We start from the raw sequence: 19329 nt of genomic DNA, 5'->3' as shown, positions 1-19329 counted from the left end.
AATGCCATTGGAATTTAGATGAGGATTGCATTGAATCTATAGATTTCTTTGGTTTGTGTGGACATTTTAACAATATTAAATTCTTCCAGTCTATGAGCACAGAATATCTTTCCTTTTAAATCTGTCTTCAGTTTCTTTCATTGACATCTAACAATTTTCAGTGTACAGGTCTTTCACATCCGTGTTAAATTTATTCCCACATATTTTATTCTTTTTGATGCAATTGTAAATGGAATTGTTTTCTTAATTTCTGTTACTGATGGTTCATAATTAGTACGTAAAATGCAAGTGATTTTTGTATACTGATTTTGTATCCTGCAGCTTTACTGAATTCATTTATTAATGCTAACATTTCTTTTTTTTTTTTTTTCCTATTTTCTCTGACTAGTGTTTCCAGTACTCTGTCAAATAAAAGTAATAAGAGCAGGCATCTTTGTCTTGTTCCTGATCTTAGAGGAAAACTTTAAGCTTTTCACCATTGAATATGATGTTAGCTGTGGCCTTATTGTATATGGCCTTCATTATCTTGAAGTCCTTTCCCTCTATACCCACTTTACCCACTTCATTAATCCTCTGGCTGCTTTTAAGATTTTTCTCTTTGTCATTGGTTTTGAGAAATGTGATTATAATGTGCCATGGTATTGTTTTCTTCATATCGTTTGCACTTGGGGTTTATTGAACTTGTACCTGTTGATTTACAGTTTTTATCAAATTTGGAAAAATTTTAGTCATTATTTCTTCAAATATTTTTTGTCCATTTCTCCCCCATTTCAAAAAATCCAATTACATGTATTTTCTGCCACTTGAAGTTATCCCACAGTTCACTCATGTTCTGTTTATTTGCTTTTAAGCTCTTCTCTCTGTTTTATTTTGGATACTTTCCTATGTCTTCCAGTTTACAAATCATTATTTCTGAAGTATGTGATCCACTGTTAATCCCACCCAATGTATTTTTCATCTCAGATATTGTAGTTTTCATCTCTAGAAATTTGATTTAGATCTTTTTATATCTTTCCTATCACTACTTAACATGATTAATCTTTCCTCTAGCTTCTTGTGGAGTACAGTTACAATAACTCTTTTAATGATCTTGACTGCTTATTCCGTCATCTAATCATTTCTAAGTCAGTTTTGATAGACTGATTTTTCTCCTCACTATAAATTTTATTTTCCTGCTTCTTTGCATATCTAGTAATGTTTCTCTAGATGCTGACCTTGTGTTTCGCTTTGCTGGGTGCTAGATAATTTTGTATTCCTATAAATATTCCTGAGTTTTGTCTTAAGATAACATTTACATTACTTGGAAACAGTTTGAGCCTTTTGGATCTTGCTATTAATCTTTGCTAGGTGGAACCAAGGCAACGTTTAGTCTAGGGCTAATTTTGTCCTGCAACTGGGAAAAACTCTTGAGTACTCTAACCAATCCCCTATAAATTATGATATTTCTTCATTTGACTAGTGAGAGGAAGAACTATTCCTGCCTCTGTGTGAACTCTGGACATTATTACCTCTAAGGCCTTTTGGCTGCTTTTTGCCCTGGCCTCTAGTAGTTTCTTTACACACACATGCTGATTAGGGCTCAGGTGAAGAAGCCAGGGGACTCTGCAGATCCCTACAGAACTCCCTGGAGTTCTTTCTCTGTGACAGTCTCTCTAATCTAGCTCTCTGCTCTGAGAACTCTAGTCATCTTGTCCTGGTTTCTCAACTCCATCTTCTCAATTCAGGGAGACCACAGTTCCCTACCTGGGGGTCTTCTCTGCCTATAATGCCTGGAAACTCTCTCCAGGAAATAATCTAAGACAATCATAAGACTCATTTGTTTCCTGTCTCTCAGGGATCACTCTTCTTCATTGTCCAATGTCCAGTGTCTTGAAAACTACTACTTTAAATATTGTGTTCAGTCTTTTGGTTGTTGTTTCAGGGTAAATCCAGCCCCTGTTACTCTATCTATGCTGAAAGTGACTACTTTTAATATGCTGTAGTTAGTAATAGCTGTATTCCAATAGAGCAAAATACAAGTGGTGGAATTCTTGATACATTTTTGTAATTCCTGAACTTGACTTGAAAACACTGTTTGCATCCGAATATCTGCTCTAAGAGAGTCACTATGTTAGACCCAATCTTTTTATATTTTACTTCAAACATACCTTATCATAAATTTGTAAATAAAAGATGACCACTTCAAATGATAATAAAATAAAATACAAAAATTAAATGACACCCGGTTAGTAAATGGGAGAGAAATGATGGAGTAAACTCAGACCTATCTAACTTCAAATCTTGCCACCCTTCCATAAAGACGTGCTACCACCAACATGTTCATTTGATGAGCTGGTTGAAATGCTGTAATGTGTCCTGTCTGTGCCAGACTTTGTGATGATAGAGACTATGGGCATTGTCCTAGCCCTCAGGTAGCTTACAGGCCATTAGAGAATGGAACGTGAATGTAAAGTAACTGGAAAAAAAGGAATTGCTAGACTGTGTCCTAGACTTGTGAATGAAAGCCAATGAGAGAAAGACAAAAAATGAAACTTAGAAATGGGTACCTTCTCACCCTTTCTCTGCCATCATGATGTGGGCAATTGACGTCCTCCCTGGTCATGTCTTCTACAGGACTTTCAGGATCAAGCAATTTCCGGCCAAGAAGCGAAAGCACAATTGTCCCATTCTCAAGCGGATTCAGATGAAACTTGTAATAAAATCAGGTACAATTCTAAGAAAAGATGCTGGATAAGAACAAAGTTGGGTCTATAAGGAATTGTATGTGCATTGGCATGCCTATTTATGCTGTATCAAATTCACTTACCATATCAAGCTGAGAATGTCACCACTATCTGGAAAGTTGCAAGTTTTATCAGGAAAATGATTTTTCTCTTTCTTTCTACACTTCTTCACTAGTAGTTTGGTGCCATGATAAATATGTGAGAACTTTTGTTTGAAAAAAAAAAGAAAGAAATTGATGTCTTCTCCTTTCTCCCCTTCAGCTATGATTTTTGGCTTGAGGCTGTGCACTCTTTGATGAAGAGTTATGTCCTCCTCATTAAAACAAATGCCTTTTTTATTAGAAAACCAGGTTCACTAAGTCTGACTTAATTTGGGGACCACTCAGTGTCTCTGGGAAAAATAAAAGTGTACAACGACCTTGCAAGTGGAGCTACCATTGGGTGGTGAGGGTGACCTTTCTTGGAAGGCAGCTACACTCACCAGTATACCACCAACACTCCTTGACCTTTCTTAGTGAGCCACATAAAGTGCCAGAAAGGACCAGGACTGTGGAGTCAGCCTGATGTGCATTCAAACTCTAGTTCTCCCATTTACTGGCTTCTCATCTTTGAGAAGATGGCTGATGCTCTCTGAGCCCCAATTACCTTGCAGTATGTACCACCCGGGATTGTTGTAGACATTAAATACGGAACTAGAGTGTTCAATACAAAAGAGGCACTCAAAAAATAGCGGTGGTGGCGGTGGTGAGGATGATGCAGTGTCATCAGTGACTGGTACTTCTTTCCATCTGTAGATGTGGGGATAAGAGGCAACATCCTGGCTGCTAGCAGCTGGCCTGACTCACAATAATATGGGCATAGTTTTAACTGAGGCCAAAACAAAAAGTTCCACACTGGGTGATAGACATTATTTCTTAAGAATGTTCGCATGTGTTTGCAAATCTGAGCTGTCATACGGGCTAGGTGGATAGCACTGACTTCTATCACCTGCCTTTCCTCAGTTCAGGGCCCAAGTCAAGAAGGTTCCCCGCCATTTGGAACAAGCTAGAGTGCCCCTTTCTAAAATTTAAGGATTTCCGCAGTTAATCATAGGATCAGAGAATGCACATGCTGGAGAGAGAAGTAGAGGGATGTCTAGCACAACCTGAGTTGCAGAATCTCAGTATCTTGAGTAGCTGACAGTCTAACAAAGGTTGGAATGTAATCAGTGTAATCAGTATTGATCGTTGGATATCTACTAGCATTGCCCCCTTCTCCTCTCAGAAACCAACTCAAAACGATAGGAAAAAGAACAAGAAATGCATCTCAATGACATCTGGACCCCTGAACTGCAATATATGAGGAACAGCCACCACAGCAGTTATGCTTAAACAGGAGCAAGGAGTGCTGTGCAGAGAGAGAATGCTTACAGCTACACATTACAGAAAACTGGCAGAGCAAAGTTCTCTGGGGCACATGTCACACCCTGAGGGGAAAACCAATAATTCCCTGCTGGAAATACTGGAAATTGTGTGCTCCAGTAGCAGTTAGGAGCATCCTTGGACCCAGTTAAGTATCAGGAAGGAGCAGGGTTGGGAGGCTGAGTGAAGTATCACACCAATGTGCTATATTTACAAGAAGGATTCTCTTGGTGAGACAGGGTAGAGAAGATAGAGGAAGCATTGTGACATCCTACAGCAGCTCAGCTCTGTTGCCTTGGGAGAAGTAAAAACAGAGCCACCTTATACTCACAACACTGGGTCTTAAGAAAACCCACTGTGAACCGTAGATAGTTCAGCTAACCCATAGCACTGTCTGGTTCCTCCATCACATAAAATTCCTACCAAAAGCTAATCCAGGGAGCACTCATCTCTTTCAAAGATGAGTAATATAAATAAATGTCACCCAGAAGGTATCTATAAAAATATATCAAAAGGAAGGAATTAAAGGGAAGAGGGGGACAGGAAGAAACAAGTAGAAGATGGAAGTTCACTCGCCAGGTAAATGTTACCATGGATAACAAAATCCATGAAAATTTATAGTTTTTTAATAAGCATATTGCCCAGAATTTATTTAAAATAAAATTCAAGCAATTGTTCAATAACAGGAAAACTCAAAGCAGAGAGCTAAAAGGGCTCAGGGAAGATGAGACCACAAAAAGAGTTGAAATACTGCTCTCAGGAGAGAACTGGAAGAGAAATAGCACACATTACAGAAATGAAGGTTGTGTTGGGAGCAGCACAAAGGAGACTAGAGGTGGCTGAAAGTTCACTGGAAACATGAGCAAGAGACTTAAGAAAAAAACAAGCAAATGTAAACAGAAATCCACAAAAAAAATTAACAAGATACAAATGAAATAATAAATGGAAAGATTAAATAAATTCAACATAGTTAAAATTAGTGTTCCTGGGGACTTCCCTGGTGGCACAGTGGTTAAGAATCTACCTGCCAGTGCAGGGGACACAGGTTTGAGCCCTGGTCCAGGACAATCCCACATGCTGCGGAGAAGCTAAGCCCGTGTGCCACAGCTACCGAGCCCGCATGCTGCAACTACTGAAGCCCACGGGCTTAGAGCCCATGCTCTGCAACAAGAGAAGCCCCCGCACTGAGAAGCCCACACAGGGCAATGAAGAGTAGCCCCTGCTCACCACAACTAGAGAAAGCCTGCACTCAGCAACAAAGACCCAATGCAGCCATAAATAAATAAATAAATAATAAATAAATAAATTTATAAAAATAAAAAAATAAAATTAGTGTTCCTGAAGAATACAGAATCAATAAAATTATTCTTACAGTGACATTTAAATAGATACAGATGTGTGTGTGTGTGTGTGTGTGTATACACAAATTTTTTTTAGCATTGCTTATATAGATCAAAAAATCATACAATGTCCCTGGAAAATGTGACACAGAATGGTCATCGCCAAAATGAAATTCAAACAGGTGTCTGTCAAGATATGCATGGATAAAGAAGACACACACATATATGTATATACACAATGGAATATTATTCAGCCATCAGAAAGAAGGAAATCCTGCCATTTGTGGCAACAGAGGCAGACCTTGAGGGCATTATGCTAAATGAGATGTCAGACAGAGAAAGACAAATACATACTGTGTAATATCCCTTATATGTGGAATCTTAAAAAGCTGAACTCATAAAAGTAGAGAGTAGAATGGTCATTACCTGGGGCCGGGGCGGGAAGGAATCAGGGAGATGTTGTTTGAGGCTTCAAACTTGCAACTAGTAGACAGATAAGCTCTGGAGATGTAATGCACAGCATAGTGATTACAGTCAACAATGCTGTATTAGAAACTTCAAAGTTGCTAAGAGATTAAATTTTAATTATTCTCACCACAAAAAGGAAATAATAATTATGTGATGTGATGGAAGTGCTAGCTAATGCTACCGTGGTAATTATATTGCAATTTATAAAAGCATCAAATCAATATATCATACACCTTAAACTTACATAATTTATATATCAATTATAAAAATGAAATTCAAACAAAATACCGGATTTCAAAAAATAAGAATTCTCTGTGCAACCAGGCAAAATGATTAAATAAGTCAACCCACCTCAGACTCTTCCTCAGTGAAAGTCAATCTAGAAAACAATAGAGTAAAACCTAAAAGTATTCACAGAAAAAGCGGAACCAAAAGTTTTACTTCCTGCCAAATTAACATTCTAGTATAAAGGCCACAAACATCTCCAAGCATGCAAGAACTCTAGGAATATAATCCCCATGAGTCTTTCTAGAAGGTGAATTTCTAGAAGGTTCTCAGGGGCAAATTTCAACCAATTAAGAGTTTATAGAGAAACTACGGATAAACTTAATCTGATTAAGTGAGGGTATAAAACTGAAATAAATGTGGGGATTATAGTTACAGAACAGAATATAAATGTTTTATAAGCCCTGACAAAGTGGAAATGATAGAACAAAGTGGGGATAGGAAGGAGGAGAAAAAAATGGAAAGTTGCATAAGCACCTTCACAGCAGGTAAATCAAGTAATAGAATTCTATGTCAAGATCTGTGAAGAGGGAACTTTTACTTTGCTTGCAAGCAGACAAGTTATTCCGCCACAGTTTCATAGATGATTATGGAAAGCCCGAGACTCCTGGGTCGAAACCTCATACTCACATCAATTCCCTCATCCCCCAAACCCTACAGGGACAAAGCAGAACAGCCTGAATAGATTCTGTCCACACAGTCGGTCTGCACCATAGCTGAGGAACCCAGAGTTTAGGAAACCCCAATCTTTTATAAGGGGTCTGTTCGCAAACCTGCTCAAACTTTGCCCCAGAGGGAGACGTCATTGTCTCAGGCAGCAAACAGATCTTTCCCCTGCCCTGGAGGGTGACACTGTATATTCCAAGGTTGTTTGCTATATAAGCATTATTGAAAAGACTGTCCCCAACAAAAACTGATACAAGTCCTGCAGAAACATGACAGACCCATGGATGATTATTATCACCCAACCTTATAAAATACTTAAATGTGGGAAGGTAAGCATTAAAAAAAACTCATATAATCACTATAATCAGGAAGTGGATGAGAAAGAGGCCAGTTGAGAAGACATTGAAGTGTACTGATTTCACCATGGTTCATAATAAGGAGTAAGTGGTATTAGCCAAAAACTACTAGAGTAGGTATAAAGAAACAGCCAAGATATACTTGCAACATGAGAAATAAGGCATGCAGCATCATTTGTAAAAGCAAAATCCCTATTTAACTTTAATGTTTCGGCTGAAATGTCACGTCCCTACGGAGGAGGCCTTTCCTGAACATCAGACCAGGTTTGCTATCCTTGGTATCACCTCTCATAGCTGCCAAGGTCACACAGCTAGTTAGTGGTGGAGCTGAGATTCAGACCTAAAATTGCTCGTGCTGAAGTCTGCACTCTTCGTAGCTCATCTCTGCTGGCCACTCACTGATGCATCTAATTATATTCCATTCACATCTGATAGTACAGAGTTTTGTCCTCTAAGTTTTCACATACACAAGTCTAAATTCTCCAATACCCTTGTAATACCTGAGACATATCTTATGTTTCCTGAGCATGCCCCCCAGGACCTAGCACAAAACAAGCACCCTTTAAAATCATTCAATACATGATATTGAACACAAAAGAACATTTGGGGAGCCCAACTAAATGCAGATCGATCACACTGCCTTACAGCACACAAGTAGCAGTTTAAAGGAGAAAAGCCAGGACTGACTCTATCTCCTGGTCCTAAGCACTAGATCGTTATCTGTCTCTAATGAATTATGTGTGAAATTCCTGCGGTTATAAGGGGAAACCACACACAGCCCTTGAAATAGCTTTCAAGGGTGAATAATGCAGGCTGTTTGTTTGATGCATGAGAATGCAAAATGCAGAAAATTGCACTAGAGGTCAAACTCCCATTCCCTGCAACAAGGGATCTTTCTGTCTCCCCTCCAAAACATGAGTCACTGGTTATTAAATATTTTTAAACATCTAAACAGGGATCCACAAAACCTGTGTTTCTCTGATCACTTTGTTTCAAGCCTTCTCCTAATCATGGACATCATCACCTAATTTAGTGATGCCGTGAATTTTGCACCTTTCTGAAAAGTGGGCACCACAGCTCTACTCCCTATAAAACTGGCTACCATGCTGCAACTTGAGGAAAAATAAATCTCACCATCATGACGATAGTCTATGCAATTGAAGTCAGGATAGGGAAGGCTCCAAGAAAATGGAATCTTTGACAGCATCATTTTAACTGTCAAATTATTCAGCTTTTTTCTTAAAAGTCACTTAATACTCCACATAGATATTACTTTTGCCATCTAATGTCACTTTGGAAAAAGTTAATAATTTAGGAACTTTGACATTTTTTAAAGGCTAACACAACAAATGCATGAGAGGCCATAACAAGGGCGCCCTCTCATCCTGTGAGTTTTGTGTGACGGCTTCAATCAGCATCATTAACATAGGGCATCAGAGAAGGGGGCGGCCAATCAAGAGGCACTCCCAGTCATTGGAGACCGGAGTCAGCTGCAGCACTGGAATGCTTTAGGAGGATGCTGTGACCTTTATTTGGAAAAGAGACCTTTCCTATCCAGCAATAGTCTTATCTTTTACTTTAAAACTTAAATAAAAGATATTGTTATTGCAAAGACCTTAGTCTTTGAGCTGAAGCTCATTAATAAGGGAAGTGCATTTTTGATGCGATAGTGATAGTAGTGGCAACTGAGTTGACTGAGTGCTCACTGCATGGCAGGCACTGTCCAAAATACTTTACACGTGCTGCCTAATTTTCTTAAGTACCGCATGATGGGTAATATCGTTAGCCCCATTTTATAGATTTGAAAAGTGAGGCACAGAGTTTAACTTGCCTAAGATCTCACAGCTAATGTGAATCACAGATATTATAACCACTACATTTTACTGGTTCCTAGCAACAACTACCACCTACAATTCAGTATGTGACGAGCTGCAACCTGTGCATTTACAATGGCTGCAATTAAGTACATGCCAAGCAACCCCATGTTAAGCATTTTCTCATTTGATCCTCACCAAAAAAAAAAAAAGAGGTAGATCTTTGTATTCTCATTTTATGTATGAGAATTACAGAGATCGATAACTTGTCCATAAACACTGCTCCCATTACCTAGTTTTTAACTCTATATTGAAATATAAGTCTCAGGACATTAAAGAGTGTTTACTTTTGATCATTTTCTGGAAGTTAAACTTTTCGTGTTTCTTTTAATGGTACCTCCTTCCCAATTCGTCTCAGCATACACAGAGCCTTTGCAGTTGGAGGGACTTTCGGGGCCCTGGTAGAAGTCTTCCAGCTTCAGGACCCTAAACACGTATAACCTGAAGATTGATAACCATGACCCACGTGAAATCTTGAGAAACACCTCCGAGGGGATGTAGAGGCTGGGTGAGACTGTGGCATTGGGAGAGGCTTCACTGGGGCTCTGGCTTTTCTGTGCTGCCTCCAGTTGCCCAATTTACAGCTGTGTGTAGAGGAAGAGAGGACCAAGTGTACCTTGACACAATCAGTAAAACCTTTGTTTTCTGAGCCTGAGTGATAACTCTGTGATATATTCCATCTCTCTCCTCCAGTACATCTTCCACTGTTGATATTATCGCCATGGCAACCAGGAATGCATCTGTGACCTTGAGGATATGTTTGTCTGCCATTCTACCTGTCTTAGGGTTAATTCATTAACCTAAGTGTGTCAAAACATGATGGTTGCTAGCACACTTTTGAATGAGCTTAATGATGAATCATGAAATCCTGGGAATCAAACTGCCCTTTTTCCAACCCATGCTATGCAGCTTGTCAAATGTGAGCAAGTTAGCCACAGTGAAACAGCCTCCTTCCTCATCTATGCAATGAGGATAGAAACATAAGAATATTAGGAGGATTAGATGGGATTTTTTCATAATGTATGAAAAATAAAACCATGGACAAAAATTGGTCTTTAGAAGGGCTCCACAAATGTTAGGTCCACCTTTGGAGAGCATCCCTTTAGCTGTATAATGTGTTGATTAAATGGACGTGGCAGATGTATCCCAGGCTTTTAAAAGCTTCCCAAACCCTCTCCCTTTTGGGATAGTGATGGCACCTCCCACAGTGCAATGAGCCAATTACATTTTCCAGTTGACTCTCTGTGGGTCATCTCAGAAGCCTGATGGGGAAAAATAGGGGACATCCAGATTAGAGAACCTTGTAGTGAAACACATAAGAAACCGTCAACCTCACACACTGCAATCCAAGTACCTTTGGTTGTTGAAGATAATTGGCTTCAATTACCAAAACACCCTGATCTAAATTGCTTCCCTGTTTGAGAAAATGAGCTTGAAAAGATTGAAGAAAACCACCTCTTTCCTATCTTCAGATCTTCAGGGATGGAAGGAGCGAAGCCCTCCCCTCATCACATCACCCAGTAGAAAGCTGGAACGGCCAGTTTTCTTCTGGGGATTGGAGATAAGAGACCTGAGTGAATGATCATGAATGCTCAGCTGTTCCACAAGAGGTGCCTCATGATGAGACTCAAAATAGGATGAAATCCAGGCAAACCTCCCAGATGTGCACTAACTGGGGGAAAACCTTTTCTGTAACAAATGGCAAAGCTAAAGTTTTCATGCTGTATTTTTTTAAATGCTGCTATATTCCAACTCATAACAAAGTGATGCAAAATCAATAATTCCTACATTTCCCCAATGTACACCATCTAGCCTAATTAAAGCCATCGGCTTGAGGCAGCACACATGAGCAACTTGTGTACGTAGGTCTTCACACCTGCCTCTTGGAATGCTTCTCTTCACTGCCACCCCGCTATCCATCCTCTAAACCCAGAGCATTGTCTAGCTCTTCCACGTGGTTTTCTCTGAGAGCTGCTGCTCTCACTGAAGTCTGTCCTCAGAAACCCAAAGGAACTTACCATCCCTTCCGAGTAACGTTTCTTACACACTGATTATTTACACATTTTCTATAAATGCTAAGAATTGCTTTTCTTCACAACTATTATTTAAATGTGAAGACTATGTCATATGTTTTTCCATCTTTTCACAGCATAATAGGCTCAGTAAATATTTGTTGGTTGGTTAATAATGACTTCTGCATAAGAAAATACTGCAAAATTTGTAACAAAAGATCAATTGGAATACTTCACAATAAAATATTCCTTCCCCATCCCTCGTCTTAAGAATAAAGCATTTTAAAGCCAGAGGGAAGATTCCTCAACCAATCTCATCATTCTTTAGATGAATCCACTGAAGCTAAAGAAGGTGAAGTGACTTGATTAAGGTCACACATTTAAATAGAAGCCAATTAGGGCCAGGGCCCAGATGTGCAGACTTCTGGTAATGCACCCTTCCTGATACACAGCACAATGCCCCAGGGTTACGCTCTGCTTATTAGTTGGTCATCACAGTACAGTAGAGGGAAGACAGACTGGGAGCTCGCTGACATGGGACCACATCCTTGTTCTTTCACTAATTCATTCTATGGCCTTGGGAAAATCATTTAACCCTTTGGCCTGAGGCTTCACAGCTGGAAGAGGAAGGATGATAATTCTGCATGATCTAACTCTGAGTTCAGCAAACTACAGCCCACAAGCCAAATCTGGTATGAGCCTGTTTTGGTAAATAAAGTTTTACTGGCATACTCATTCATTTACCTATTGTAAATACCTATAATGGCAGAGTTGAGTAAAGGTTAACAGAGACCATATGACCCACAGGCCAAAATTTTTGCTATTTGGCCCTTTGACTCTCAATCTAACTTACATGTAGGACAGTTGTATGAATCTAATGTATGCAAGGATTCTTTTCATCTACAAAGTGCTATATCCAGATTTTAAAAAGTCACTGTTATTGACAACAATAGTAGCAATAGCAATAGTAAATTATGAAATATCATTTGCAGTAAGGGCAATTAAAGTCGTCTTTGTTTGAGACTTCCCTGGCTGTCCAGTGGTTAAGACTTCACCTTCCAATGCAGGGGGTGCATGTTCGATCCCTGGTCGGGGAGCTAAGATCCCACATGCCTCGTGGCCAAAACACCGAAACATAAAACAGAAGCCATATTGTAACAATTTCAATAAAGGCTAAAATTTAATATGTGGCATCTACATGATGTATTGCTTGGTTTGAGATCACCTCACCTGACTATTATTCATAATAACATGTTTTTGCAGAACCAAGTGACAATTTTAACAGATCCAGGAATATTTCAGAAATAATTAGATCATTTATATATAAAATATAAAACAAGTGTTTTCAGAGGAACAGCAGATCATCCATGGAGGGCATCTGCCCTCATTTTCACCTCTAACCTTGCTCGCTAGGTGGGCACCATCCTGTGTCATTAAGTACCATGTAATGGAATTAACCTTCACCTGGAAATACTGACTTGACACACAGTGACCTTTGGCGATTGGCTCTGTTACTCTAAATGTATTAAGCTTTTCCACTGGCGTTTTTGAGAGGGAGATAGGTGGTTCACGGTGGTTTTTCCCCTGCCATGTGCTCTGGGCATAGACATTAACCAAGGAAGACAAATTGTCCTCAGGAAAGTAGGAGATTAATCACTGGCCATGTCCAACTCACTGCCATGGTAATGACATGGGATTTTATCTTAAGAATTACAGCAGTCATTGAAAGGCCTTAGAAGAGCTCTTCTTCTGATGTAACCACAATGTGGAGAACAGGTCGGTAGTACAAGAGCAGGTGTGGGAACTATCTAGGAGGCTGTAACACTAGCCCAAACAGGAGACAAGAGTGACTTTGACTAGAGTTGTCATGGAGATGGAGATTTGCAAACCGTCAAGGACAGGCTGAAGCTGGGGGTGATGTGGGAAGAGGGGAAGGAGGCAGGACAGGCACTGGCTTTGTGTTAGCCCAGATCCAACCTAGTGCTGCACAAGGCCAGTTAGCGAGAATCCAGCTAGATTACCTTTCCCTCACATTCATCTCCTGTCCCTATTTCAAATGGACTTAGAGGCCCATAAAACCAATTCCAATTAGAGCTCTTTATTCCTCTCCAATAAAACTTAAAACTTTCATTTGATTCAGTAAAATTCTTAACATCTTTTTATTTACCTCTTTAAAAAGCCATTTTTACATAGTCTAAATATAACAGCAAAAAAATAAAAAATAAATAAGTTGGTACAGCCACTATGGAAAACAATTTGGAGGTTCCTTAAAAAACTACAAATAGAACTACCATATGATCCAGTCATCCCACTCCTGGGCATATACCCAAAGAAAACCATAATCCCAAAAGAAACTTGTACCATAATGTTTATTGCAGCACTCTTTACAATAGCCAGGACATGGAAGCAACCTAAATGCCCATCAACAAATGAATGGATACAGAAGATGTGGCATATATATACAATGGAATATTACTCAGCTATAAAAAGGGATGAGATGGAGCTATATGTAATGAGGTGGATAGAACTACAATCTGTCATACAGAGTGAAGTAAGTCAGAAAGAGAAAGACAAATATTGTATGCTAACTCACATATACGGAATCTAAAAATGGTACTGATGAACTCAGTGACAAGAACAGGGAAGCAGATACAGAGAATGGACTGGAGAACTCGAGGCATGGGAGGGGGCGGGGGGTGAAGGGGAAACTGAGAAGAAGCGAGAGAGTAGCACAGACATATATATACTACCAACTGTAAAATAGTCAGTGGGAAGTTGTTGTATAACAAAGGGAGTCCAACTCGAGGATGGAAGATGCCTTAGAGGACTGGGGCAGGGAGGGTGGGGGGGAATCGAGGGGGGGGGCGTCAAGGAAGGGAGGGAATATGGGGATATGTGTATAAAAACAGTTGATTGAACCTGGTGTACCCCCAAAAAAATAAAATAAAATAATAAAAAAAAAAAAAAAAAGCCATTTTTACATAGTCTAAATATAACAGTTATTTAGTTGTGATGATTACATTCCTAATTAAACAACTATTTTATTACGTATTATCAGCTTAAAAATGTTTCAAGTCTGAGATCTGTCAGGGAAATAAATTATTTTATTCACAGGAATTGGGCTGAGAGACCTGATCTTCCTGGTGCAAATGAGTCAGAAATAACCAATGTAAGTAAGATGAGGCAGGACTTATTAGGCTTTATGGCTGGGGTTCCTCTTTCCTTTGAAGTAAAATTCTGCCTCTATTTGTATATGCATATTTGTGTATACATGTGCATATGTGTGTGTACAAGGCCGTTTTCCATGATAGATAAGAAATGTCTATGTGATATGAATCCTCTCCCACCTCCATCACTAAAATATTCCTATGAAATTTCTATGTCAGAAAAGAGGCTGATACTTCTAAATGTTAAAGGCAAATACCCCTAAGAGAGATGAAATAGGAAACTTTGGTTACCCATTAATGACTCAGTGGAACCATACGCATCTCCTCCGATAGCTGAGAATAAAGCACTGAGGCCTTGGGAGTATCAGTGAAGGATATGTTGAAATCATAAAATGGGACTTGGCACTTCCAGGCACCACGATAGCAATATCTAGAATACTGGGCACTACTAGGCTGTTGGTTGGGGTAACAGTAACCAAAGACCAGATTTTCAATTTTAAACTTTGCAAAGGCCAGCCCTGACTCCTAACCAAATCATACATTAAAGTTGGGCTTTGTTTTTGCCCACGTGGACAGGCTTCTCCAAGCTTGGCCCAGCCGACTGCCCCAGAAGTTGGTTGTCTTTAAGTTATGAGAACGAGGTTTCTAATAGTGTGGGACATTCACCCAGCCTTGTGAGTTTGTTTTCAAATGACAAGAATGAATGTGTATAGACTTAGCCACACTCTTTTGCTTGGATCACCTCAAGATCAAAGTGTGCATAAAGAGGCTGGGACAGGGACTGAAGTATTGGCTGTCTGTGCCCATATAACAAGAAGAATGATCTAAATTGTGCAACCTTCTGTTCAGCTGTTTTTTTCATCAGTTCGTTGATTCAACTATTTAACAGCTCTTTCCTGGGCACCCACCTGTGCTGGGCCCTGTGCTGGAGACTGGAGATATAGAAGCGAGACAGACAGCCTAGGTCCTGAGTTCATGAAGATAAAACCTGGTAGTTGTCCAAGACTGAACTTCATTGGAAAAATGTCATTCATCCTAGAAAGGCAGTGGATAGAGTCACCAACTCTGTCTCTGTTTTACCATGTGACCTCAGGAAACACTCTTCTCCTCTAAGCCTCAGGTTCATTATCTGGGCTGTAGACCAGATGCTCTCTAAGATCTATACCATGATTTCTTGTGGCCTCCAACCAAACGTGACCTGCTGATTGGCAGCCATGCTTCTCTGCAACACAGATACATCTGAATTCCTAATAAACCTCTGGGAGGTTTGGAGGCAGGTGAAACTATGTCATTGGGGGTGGTTTTACTAGGCACTCTGGCTGTTTTTCCAGTCTTCCTTCACTTTTCTAAATTTCTGCTACTGGCTAGAGGAAAGAAGACGCATGCCCTGCACTCTCAGTGTGTTTCTTCTGAGTATATGAGTGATGAGACGAGAGGAGGGGAGTGCAACTTAGAGATTCTCCTCACTTTTCAGGGAAATAACCCAAAATCCAGGGAGCAAAGTAACTTGATTAAGATCCCACAGCAAAAAGGAGTCAGTCTGGGGCCAAGACGTACACTGCCAGACTCGCAGTGGTGCACTCCTCCCGACACCAGCATGCTGCCACCGTGTTCCACCGTCCTGGTCAAGTGGTCCTCGTGGTCCAGGGGGAGAAGAGCAAACTGGGAGTGCGTGCTCTCTCACCCGTCTGTCATGCGGCCAAATCACTTACCCCCAGTGGCCTCAGTGCCCACAGCTGCAAGAGGCCAGATGTCTAATACGTAATGCTGTTGTGCAAACAGAATGCAGGTCACTAGTCAGACAAAGGAGCTTTTAAACTCAGCAGTGGTACATCTACACAAACCGCTGGAATCATGGTCGTAGAAATGGTAGCCATAGTAATAGCCATAGTAAATCATGAAAGATAAACTTCACCTGTGCCTATCAGGATTTTTGTTCGTTAAATGTGTGGCAGCCAAATTGCCTCTGTGGTGTCCACAAAAAACTGTTTTGTAACACTAGATTATACCTTTGAAGATTCCTGAAATGTTCTAGAGACAACTGTTATAAAGATTTGTGTGCAAACACAAGTGGATGTTGTCAGATCAGCAGCTTGCCCCCAAGAGGGCCTCTGCCACCACTTCCATCACTAATGTGACCCACCGTGGGCTCCCTTATATGCTGTAAGTGTGTAGTTAGGGCTCCCACCTGGGACTCTGACTTTGGAGCAAACTGGCCTTCTGTGTTCATATTTGTTGCTCTAATGCATTGGATTTATTTATTATTATTATTATTATTATTATTATTATTATTACTGGCATCATTATTAGCATGGGATTCACATTAGCATTTTTGAGAGAGAGACTTGTGCCTCCAAGTGGTTGATTCCCTGGTCTGCTGTGGACATGCTGTTTCCTTAGTTGAGGAAAATACCATTCTCAGAAAAATAGGAAAATTAATTATTGGATCCATCCAGCCCTCTATCCTTCCAGCCCTTGGGAAAGGATTTATTTATGGAAAGTGCCAGCTTCAAAGCCAGAAATCAGTTTCTGCTTTATGTTCCAAATTCCTCAAATATCTATCTGGGTCTCAGTTTTCTCCTTGAATACATAGAGCTGATATCTTTTTTTTTTTTTCCTTCTTCATAAAGGGTTTTGAGAAGAAAATGAAAAGCAAAATAGAAGTTATTATAAACATGGAATGTTTAAAAAGAATGAAGTACATGCCAGGTAGTTGTATAATACCGAGAGAAACTAGCCAATACATAAAAGTCTTTATCTTGTACCAGACACCACTCTAAGCACTTTATATAAACACTATTGTGTTTATATAAAGAGTAAATTTATAATAATAATGAGTAAATTTAATAGAAATTTACCCATTATGGATGTTCACAATTTTCAAGCAAAGTATCAGCACTTTTCAGCTCTCTCCACGCACAGCTCTGTCTCAGTTCTAGGACAAGAAGGAGAGGAGTCTGAGCCTCATGTGATGGTAGGAAAATCTGTGCAGACTGTTTTACCCCTACAGGGCCTTGAGCAATTGACTCCTGACCTGAAGTCCTCAGTTCAGTGGATGCAAAAACAGTCTTTCCCACAGGGAAGCAGAAGAGAGTGAAACTGTCTGCTCTCCTTCTGATATAATTCCCCATGTCGGGATTATGGTGTCGGCTGCAGTTGTAAACCCCATGGATGAAAAGATAACTTAAAATGCACATTTCATTCCATTTGTGGGTATTTCAAAGGACTTCAGGGTTGATCAGGAGACAAGAGGGGTGATAACATGGCAGTTATTTAAAGAACCAGAGGATTGCATGGCTTTGTTCAACTGCTGCTGAGCTGATGTGTCCACAAATAGAAGACTTAAAATGCTGGCTCCCGGGCACAGGAGCTAAGTGAACCCATCTTTGTTTTCTTTCTCCAGAAGGTAATATCTGCTGTGTCATAACTGGAAGTTTCTCCAAGATAAAAACCCACTAACAACTCCCAAAAGGGATGGAGCATGGCTGGGTCCAATAGAATATGAAGTTGTTGGTCATTGGTGAAAATAACTAAAGAACTAAAGAAGGAGACTGCCCTGCAGATGAAGGCCTACCAGAAGCAGCAGGGCTCCCGGCGGAGGGAGCTGTGCAGGCGCCACACAGGACTAGGTTGGGGGACTTCCTGGAGAAGGAGGCGGCCACCGCGAGCCGGCCCCTCAACCCCTTCGTGCCCAAGGCCACTTTGAGAACAGCCCAGATGATGCTCGACCGGGACCAGCGCAGGCACCACAGGTGAGGACAAGGACAAAGCGCTGCCCAGCTTCTGGATCCTGGCACAGACCCCTGAGGCCAAGGCCACAACAGCTGAAGAGGCCATCGCACCTCGTGACGTGCCCTATGTCCGGGAAGCGCAGCCCATGTCTGCATGTCCCACCTGACACCCGTGCGCTTCACAACGCTCAGTAGCTCCATGGACCGTGTGGGGCTCATCACGTGCACCGGGACCCACGAGCCTGAGCAACACCACACCACGGGCCAGGCTGCGGTCTTCTGGGGCCATGGTCACCCTGGAGTGCGTGGATTAGCTGGTTCACAAGGACACGGTGGACCCCGTGAACAGAAGAAGCTCACGGACCAAGCATCATCGTGCTGCAGGGACCAGCACAGGCTTCAAGGGCTCCGGAGTGAAGCTGCAAAGATGGAGAAGTCCAGGCCACGCTGGTAGCTGGTGAGCTGACCCGTTGTGGTCACAGTCCTTCATTTTGTTAACATCTTGTGTGCCAGGTACTGTATTGCGTGCTAGGTCAGATTTTAAAGGGAATAATATACTTTCTGCCCTCAATAATACCAAGCTGCCATTTCTTGAGTGCTGCGGTTGCTGGGTGCTGTTGTAAGTATTCTATACGCATTTGTTAATAGATCCTCATTAGCAGTCCAAGAGGTGGATGCTATTCAAAAAGTTTACAAATAATAAGTGCTGGAGAGAGTGTGGGAGAAAAGGGAATCCTCCTACACTGTTGGTGGGAATGTAAATTGGTATAGCCTATGGAAAACAGGACGGAGTTTCTTTAAAAAAACTAAAAATAGAACTACCATATGATCTAACAATCCCACTCCTGAGCATATATCCAGAAAAGATGAAAACTCTTATTCAAAAAGATATATGCACCCCAGTGTTCATAACAGCACTGTTTACAATAGCCAAGATGTGGAAATAGCCCAAAGTGCCCATCAACAGACAATTAGTTTAAAGAGATGTGGGGACTTCCATGGTGGCGCAGTGGTTAAGAATCCTCCTGCCAATGCGGGGGACATGGTTCGAGCCCGTGTCCAGGAAGATGCCACATGCCATGGAGCAACTAAGCCCATGCACCACACTACTGAGCCCACATGCCACAACTACTGAAGCCCACACACCTAGAGACCATGCTTTGCAAGAAGAGAAGCCACCGCAATGAAGAGTAGCCCCCATTCGCCACAACTAAAGAAAAGCCCACACACAGCCATGAAGACAGAACACAGCCAAAATAATACATAGCTAGATGATAGATAGATAAATGCAAGTTTCAAAAGAATAC

General features: G+C 40.9%; 1 pseudogene; it reads left to right on the top strand.

The window, feature by feature from the left end:
- The first annotated feature begins 2569 nt into the window (after positions 1-2569).
- Positions 2570-18483, top strand: LOC130854182 (nitric oxide synthase-interacting protein-like; annotated as a pseudogene).
- The last annotated feature ends 846 nt before the right edge of the window (positions 18484-19329 follow it).

Source organism: Hippopotamus amphibius, chromosome 5 (assembly GCF_030028045.1).
Source record: "Hippopotamus amphibius kiboko isolate mHipAmp2 chromosome 5, mHipAmp2.hap2, whole genome shotgun sequence".
Classification (NCBI taxonomy): Eukaryota; Metazoa; Chordata; class Mammalia; order Artiodactyla; family Hippopotamidae; genus Hippopotamus; species Hippopotamus amphibius.
This window is presented reverse-complemented; position numbering and strand designations above follow the sequence as displayed.